The following is an 8649-nucleotide window of genomic DNA, read 5'->3' on the forward strand; positions in this document are numbered from 1 at the left end:
TTCAGAATACCCCACCCCCTGCTCAGAATCCCCCCCTGCTCAGAATCCCCCCCAACTCAGAATCCCCCCCTTCTCAGAATCCCCCCCCCTGCTCAGAATCCCCCCCCTGCGCACTTACACGGTCCTCCTCCAATCCCCCCCTGCTCAGAATCCCCCCCTGCGCACTTACACGGTCCTCCTTCGATCCCCCCCGCTCTGATTCCCCCCCATGCGCACGTCCATGGACCCCGCCCCGCGCACTTACACGGTACTCCTCCACACACAGGCTGCGTCCTCACTAGCGCTGAGCGTGCGGCGCTTGGCGAGGTGACTTGCATATATGCAAAACAAGAAAAAACACAAAAGCGCACCAAGATGAGAGATAGATATTGTATTAGCAAAAAATAATAAAATTAGTAACTTACATATAAAATTTCTTTAATAATCCCCGATTCTGGTGTCTATCACAGGAGTAGGGCATCACATAGGAAGTATGAAGGGTAATCTCAGTTCTGAGAGATCAGACCCGCGCGCTGGGGCTGTCTCTGTTCACTCTCCTGTCCTCCACGTGTGGTAGCGTGGTGCGGAGTGTAGCGCGCATGTGCAGGAACCGGGGCCTTCAATAGGTGTCCTTAGGATGCCAGTCCGTTTTTGATAGCATAGAAACGATCGGAAATAAGCAGGAACGGTACACTTGAGTGTGTACTGGTGGTGGGTAGTAAAACCGCCAGCCACAACAGTCGCGACGCGTTTCGTTTAACAAAGTAAACTTCTTCAGGTGACTTGCATATATATATATTCGAGCCCCCGCTCACGCGATGTGTAGGCGCGGGCACACACGCTCATCGGCGCTTAAACAAATTTTAGGCGGGGACGCTGCAGGGGAACCTAGAAAGTTTTTTAAAAAATTGTTTACTCAAGCGCCGGTGAGCGTGTGTGCCCGCAAGTCACCTCACCAAGCGCTGCCCGCTCAGCGCTAGCGTGGACGCAGCCTAATCCCAGCATCATTGGTCTCTTTCACTTCAAGTTGTATGATTAACTTTTGCAGAGCCCCCATAAAATGACTGTGTGATCGCATGCATCTCAAGTTGTCACTTCTTGCAGCTGATTGTGTGTGATTGTGTGTGTGTGTGTGATTGTGTGTGTGTGATTGTGTGTGTGATTGTGGGTGGGTGATTGTGTGTGGGTGATATTGGGTGGGTGAGTGTGTGATTTTGTGGGTGGGTGAGTGTGTGTGGGTGAGTGTGTGATTGTGGGTGTGTGTGGGTGGGTGATTGTGTGTGTGTGGGTGATTGTGTGTGTTTGTGGGTGATTGTGGGTGAGTGTGTGATTGTGTGTGTGGGTGGTTGATTGTGTGTGTGGGTGGGTGATTGTGGGTGAGTGGGTGGCTGAGTGTGTGATTTTGTGTGTGTGTGGGTGAGTGTGTGATATTGTGTGTGGGTGGGTGTGTGGGTGGGTGTGGGTGTGTGGGTGATTGTGTGTGTGTGTGGTTGATTGTGTGTGCGTGTGGGTGATTGTGTGTGTGGGTGAGTGTAATTGATTGTGTGTGTGGGTGGGTGAGTGTGTGTGGGTGATTTTGTGGGTGAGTGTGTGTGGGTGAGTGTGTGTGGGTGATTTTGTGGGTGAGTGTGTGTGGGTGATTGTGTGTGTGGGTGGGTGATTTTGTGGGTGAGTGTGTGTGGGTGATTGTGTGTGTGGGTGGGTGGGTGGGTGAGTGTGTGTGGGTGATTGTGTGGGTGATTGTGTGTGTGGGTGGGTGATTTTGTGGGTGAGTGTGTGTGTGTGTGGGTGATTGTGTGTGTTGGTGAGTGTGTGTGTGTGGGTGATTTCGTGTGTGTGGGTGGGTGAGGGTGTGTGGGTGATTGTGTGTGTGTGTGTGGGTGAATGTGTGTGTGGGTGAGTGTGTGGGTGATTGTGTGTGTGTTATTTCCCTGAACCTCCCCCCACTCAGGTGTTTGTGTCTGAGAGAGAGAGTGTGGGTCTGAGAGTCTGAGAGAGAGTCTGAGAGTCTGAGAGAGAGATAGTGGGTCTGAGAGTCTCAGAGAGAGAGAGAGAGAGTGGATCTGAGAGTCTGAGAGAGAGAGTGAGAGTCTGAGAGAGTGAGAGTCTGAGAGAGAGTGAGAGAGTGAGGTCTGAGAGAGAGTGAGAGTCTGCGAGAGAGAGAGAGAGAGTCTGCGAGAGAGAGTGAGAGTCTGAGAGAGAGAGAAAGAGAGAGTCTGAGAGAGAGAGTGGGTCTGAGAGTCTGAGAGAGAGAGTGGGTCTGAGAGTCTGAGAGAGAGTGTGTCAGAGAGAGAGAGTGGGTCTGAGAGAGAGTGTGTCTGAGAGAGAGAGAGAGTGAGTCTGAGAGAGAGTGAGAGTCTGAGAGAGAGAGTGGGTCTGAGAGTCTGAGAGAGAGAGTGGGTCTGAGAGTCTGAGAGAGAGTGGGTCTGAGAGAGTCTGAGAGAGAGTGAGTCTGAGAGAGAGAGTGGGTCTGAGAGTCTTAGAGAGAGAGAGTGGGTCTGAGAGTCTGATTTCCCTCCCCCCTGCCCGATTTCTGTGTACGTATGTGTGTGTGTGTGTGCGCGCGTGTGCATGTGCGTGCGCACAGACACCAACCCGCAGTCAGTCATAGTCACCTACTACCCAAGAGTCAGTCAGTCACCCAAAGAGAAGCAGTTCCTGCCATCACATTAGTGGTGAGTTCATTAAATGTTTGACCAAATACAGCAGGCTAATTTTTATGTTGATAATTTTGTATGGCCCTCGAATGATTTTATAAATATCAAAATGGCCCTTGGCAGAAAAAAGGTTCCCCACCCCTGTTCTAAGTGCTATCGCGCTGTAATCCTGTTGAGAGGCAACTGATTGTTGAAACTGCAGCCTGGAAGAGCTGCACGGAGACCCTGCGTCTCCATGCACGGCTCTTACAGGTGAACGTGCACTTTCCATATAAATTTTAATACTAGAGTTCGGGAGCAGGGGGTCTCCTGAGCTGAACCACATTGATTTCAGCCTCGGGGACCCCCTACATCCCGAGATACAGGCCCCGTTATGGGGTGCCGGTATCGCCTGTGCTTTAAATCTCAGACGTCATGTGACCGGGGTATTTAAATCCTACTGGGGGATACCGTCACCCCATAACGGGACCTGTATCTCGGGAAGTACGAGGTCTCCGAGGCTGAAATCAACGCGGTTCAGCTCAGAAGAACCCCTGCTCCCACACACTAGTATCAAACCCCCCCTCCCCCAAACAATCACTGCCATAGCGGCTAGCCCACAGACACCCACAGGGCTCACCCGGGAACCCCAGAGACCCCCAGACACCTGTGGGGACCATCTGGAGACCCCCGGACACCCACGGGGACAACCCAGAAACCGCCAGACACCCACTGGGACTGGGACTGGGACTGAGACTGCCAGACACCTGCGGAGTCTACCCGGAGGCCCCCAGACACCTGCAAAGACCACCTGGAGGCACCCGGACACCCGTGGGGTCAACCCGTGGCCTGCGGGGGGCCCCGCCAGCCACAAGTATCAATCCTGTGCAGAAAAAAAATGCTTTTATGCATCTTGCAATATCTTTAGCACCTACTTTTATCAGGCATCAAAATATTGCAAGATTTTAAAGTTCGTTAAGCTTATCACTGCTTTGTGAATAGCTATTACCGGCAAATAATATGGATTTTACAATTGTTTGGCTTGTCGGATGACTTTTTTGGCTCTGGCTGTTAATGGTCATTAAAAAGCCATTATGGCGCGATCCTGCAGTATTATCACTGTTTAGTGAATAGCAAAGCAGGCAGTATCGCGCAATAAGGGCATTTATCGACCATTGAACCACTTATCACTGCTTTGTGAATAGGTCCTTTTGTCTTTTATAATATTGAATCTGGGTTTATTTTCCATCTCAGTCCTGCAGTGAGGACATCTTTAGAGATGGGCAGATTTGGATCCACCTCGGATTGGTCAGTTCCTTTGGTCCTCAATCTCAAAAAGAGCAATTCGTCTTTTCTGGATTTTTTTTATTTTTATCACTGACAATCCAATTTGCAGATTCCGCAATTCGCTGGTGGATTTTAGCAATACAATCGAGGTTTGGATTCTTAAAATCCACCAGCAGATTGTATCCAATGGCGGTTTTGGATTCATCTGCACGGATTGAAACTGGAACAATCCATCTACAGTTTTTCAACCGTGGAATGGATTTTGAATAGACATCTCACTGCCATGAAAAATGTCTTCACATGTAAAAAAACAACGAAAGAGACAAGATGCTAGCAAGTCAATTAAGGAAGGTTCCAGCTCAAAATAACCTTCTTTCGATACAACTGGCAATCTAATTTACAATCCAAAGGAAGAAATTAATAATCTTATTCCTAGCCACAACTTTCTGGTTAAAATGGAAGATTATATACACTAAGCCAAACTCCTATGTCCAAATTGTGAGACAGTTACATAGTTACATACAATAGTTACATAGTTACATAGTAGATGAGGTTGAAAAAAGACATATGTCCATCAAGTTCAACCTATGCTAAATTTAGACGACAGATACTTATCCTATATTTATATATACAGTGTATTGATCTAGAGGAAGGCAAACAGAAAATTCCATTTAAACATCCTGACTCCAAGTAATTAGAATTCTCGCTGGATCAATCCTTCCCATGTTTACGTATTTGGCATATCCCTATATACTTTTCCTTACTTTAAAAATGCCCAACTTTCTTTTGAACAAATCTATTGTATCTTCCATCACAGTCTCCATGGGTAATTAATTACACATTTTACCTGCCCTATTGTAAAGAGCCCTTTCCTTTGTTGCTGGTGAAAGACAGTGACAAAATATTTTGGGAAAAACAGTTTACACTTGAGGAGATGTTTGATGGCATTAAATCACTGAAGTTGTCCAAGTTCCCTCGACCAGACGTCTTTAGAAACTACAAGAAATTTAGGGCCATTCTCGCCGGAACACCTACAGTACCAACATTTTATAATGATATGCTTAAGGGACAGGCCCGGCCTTACCGTTGCGGGGTCCAATGCGGCATACCGGCAGCAGGGACCCTCCTCCTGCAGCATCATGATGTCATGGTGTAATGACGGCGTTGTCATGACAATGCTATGCTGCAGAAGGAAGGCTGCTCTGCATAAGGTAAGACCTCCCTGTGCTATACACACACACACCTCAACAGCTACAGACAGCTCCCCCAGCTACACATACACCCTCACCTACCTTGAGGTGAGCAGCAGTGCGGTCCTGGCCGGTTCGGGGACTCCTCCCGCTCTCCCCTCTCCTCTCGGGTATAATTTGTATTCTGGCACTGACAGGATTAGGGAGAGGAGGGAGCGCTGGTCCCACCCAAAGGCCCAGGGCCCGAGGTAACCGCCTTGCCCTAAGGGTGGCCCTGCTTAATGAGGCATCCTTTCAACCTTCACTGCTTCAAACGACTTGAGTGGTAATCTCGAAAGAAGGAAAAGATCCCAATCTATGTGAGAGAAACCATCCCTTTTCCATTCTAAACACTGACATTGTCAGCGAAACATGGTGTTTCCATTATTTATAGTCTCAGAATTAAATACATCATGTTTTTCTGTGACTGTGGCATATTTTGCATTGTTTGCGACCTCATGGAAAAGATGGCGCTATTTCGCTGAACGCTTACTAATATGCGGCATTATTAGCCCTTTGAGGCTTGGTGAAATGTTTAGCTAAGAATCAAATCAGCTCTACTCAACTCTTCAAATCAGTTGCAGTAATAGGGATCCCTTAGTGTGCATGCTCAATTGATTTGCATAACAGACTTACAGTCGCAATAAATTAGCGTTCATCTTACCATATAGAAATGGTTACGGTGAGCTAATATGGTCAAACTTATGATTAGTATTTTCAATCTTACCATGTGTGGTAATCTTGGCTAGTACAGTATTATGTATAGTATGTACATGAAGGACTCTCTGTACATGAAGGACTTGTGATTGATATGGTCCAGCTTTATCTAACTGCATTTTCAGTCTATGTAAGTCCTCCCTACTTACCACTTAGATTGTAAACTCTTTGGGGCAGGGACTCATTTTCCTAATGTTACTTTTATGTCTGAAGCGCTTATTCCAACTTTATGTTATATTATTATGTCACGTGTATTACTGCGCTATGTACCTGGATTGTTCTATATAAATCAAGATAAACATACATGAGTAATATAAACATACATGGCCTTTTACAGACACAGTAACTCTAAAAACACAGGTGTCCTACACCAACATACACAGCAATACCTGTTTTACATAATAACAGTGAACTGTTAACTGGGGAGCAATTGTCTTGTTCCCATATGAGTCGATGTATAGTCATTGTGAGTGTATTACAGGGATTATTTGTGAAGCAGTAATAGCACTAGTAAGAAATGGTTACTGTGTGGTAATAATGGCTACACTACTTTGTAAATAATAACCCCCACTAAAAGTAACAGTATTATTTTAAAAATTGCTACATAGGTAGAGCAATTGTGTCAAAGCCTTATTATTAATAAGTGGTCAGTCATTTTAGCAGCACCATCTTGCAAACGGGCTTAACCATACAAGTGCTGATAAAGGCACATTTTAACTCTGACCTGTTCTGCAGTTGAAGTCATACCTTTCTCTCCAAAGGAGACCCTATGATTAGATGCTGGCCATGATTACAGAGTTGTAACAATTGCCTGCTGCATTTCCAAACCGTTGTAATCCACGCAATGTTACTCTGTTCCAGAAAAGAAATGCCTTTTCTAGCATCTCTTAAAGACTTTACCTGCTGTAAAACAATGAGTGGCATTTGAAGGATATTACGATTAAACCACGAAACGTGAAAAGATACATAAACGGGTGATCAATCTCAGCAGATGTAGCATTACTGCTGCTTTGCTCATGTTATAGTTAAGATAGTAGGGAGCCAATAAGAGTACTGGGACACTTTTTATCTATATACAAAAAGAAAACACGCAAGCACAGTACCTTTCCTTTTCTAAAAACCAAACCCAAAAAAGTGTAATTTTGTCTGTCAAGCGAAAAACTGAATGTTGATTATTAAATTGTAAATATGTACTGTGATGTAATGGATGCCAATTGTATTCATTTGTTTTTCAACCAAACCAAAACACGGTAGATGTGCCAGTGCACTTATATTTATCACAACTGTATAAGAAGTAATGGGAATAATGTAAATGAATAAGAAAACTGCACAGTTGTTCACTTTCTTTCAGTGCTTGCCAAAGAATCCAGCAGATTTCAGATGCTTTCGGCAGTTTCAAAGTCATCACCATTTCAGTATGTACTTTAAGTTTTCGGGCTGCTCAGTGATGAAGAGCTGGGTTTTGAAGTCATAGCAGCAGTGTGCAATCTTCAAAAGGAGAGGCAGAATGTGGAGTGGCGGTATGATATCCCATTGAGGTTGAGGGTAATAGAGATTCACATTCATATTGCTACAGTATGAGTAATGCAGAATAACAGAGAGGCTGCTAAAAATATGTATTTTAAAGTTAAGTTACACATGTTGAAAAAGACCTTCTGGAAGTCCCAGGTAGAGATGGGCGAATCCGCCTAAATCCGTTTCAAGGATTTTCTCTCACCCCCCCACCCCCCCAAAAAAATGATTTGGGGTTGAAAACCCGCAAAAGAATTTGGTTGGTTTTAATTCATCAAAAAACATCATTGGCTACAACCCGTGGATTCTTAAGAATCCGTCAAATACTTAACAAATAGCATATTTTCCTGGGTAAGGATGAGCAAAAATCAATTAAGAGAACCAAGCATGTTGTCCTTCTTTAGGCTAAGGCCCCGCTCCCAGAGTCAGCGCGCCCGCACTGCAGACAGGCAGGGCGCTGACAGACACAGGCCGCGATATGCGGTCTGTAGGGAGCCGGAGCCGGAGCGGGAGGTGGGCGGGAGTGGGAGGCTTGAGCGGGATGGGGGCGTGGCTTGAGCGGAGGGACCCGCTACTCTCCCCCCCCTCCCTCCATGGCTCGGGCTGCTGATTGAAGGTAAGTAAAGCAACACACACACAGACAGAGGCAGGCACTCACGCACTCAGGCACACACATACACACACACAGACAGGCACGCACGCACTCAGACACACACACAGACAGGCACTCACGCTGCTTTCACTCCACACTCCTCCCCACTCCCTGAAGCCTCTCCTCCTCCCGAAGCCTCCCCTCCCCATTGGCTCACAGCCACAGCATGTGATGCGTCAACGCTAGGGATCACCATTCTCTTGTATCCCATAGCGGCTGACGCGCCACAGTGTGTAGTAAGCTGTGCAGCCAGGGGGGACCGGGACCGGCTCCGCAGGATTCCCCTGCTGGTGGGGAACTCGCGTGTGGCCGCCCGCGCCACCGAGCGCAGCGGGACCGAGGCCTTACTCTCTATAGCAGAAATTGGTTAAAGCCTTTTTATGCTAGTCCAATCATTAAATGACCGTTCATTTCAGATTGAACTATCAAAACTGGTTGACCTTGCAATATGATATAAAATAAACTCTCATACATGTGGTTGACTTTTTAATTTCCGTATTTCTTAAAGCACCATCATTTTTAGCTGCTATGCAAAATTATTGTCTGTCTATTAAAAACTGTATTATACAGTTCAACTTGTTGGAAACTGATGAAAACAGTATCAGCATAAATATTTTCTTAATTCTGACTGTTTTGA

The sequence above is a fragment of the Ascaphus truei genome, chromosome 16, assembly GCF_040206685.1.
Source record: "Ascaphus truei isolate aAscTru1 chromosome 16, aAscTru1.hap1, whole genome shotgun sequence".
NCBI classification, from domain to species: Eukaryota; Metazoa; Chordata; class Amphibia; order Anura; family Ascaphidae; genus Ascaphus; species Ascaphus truei.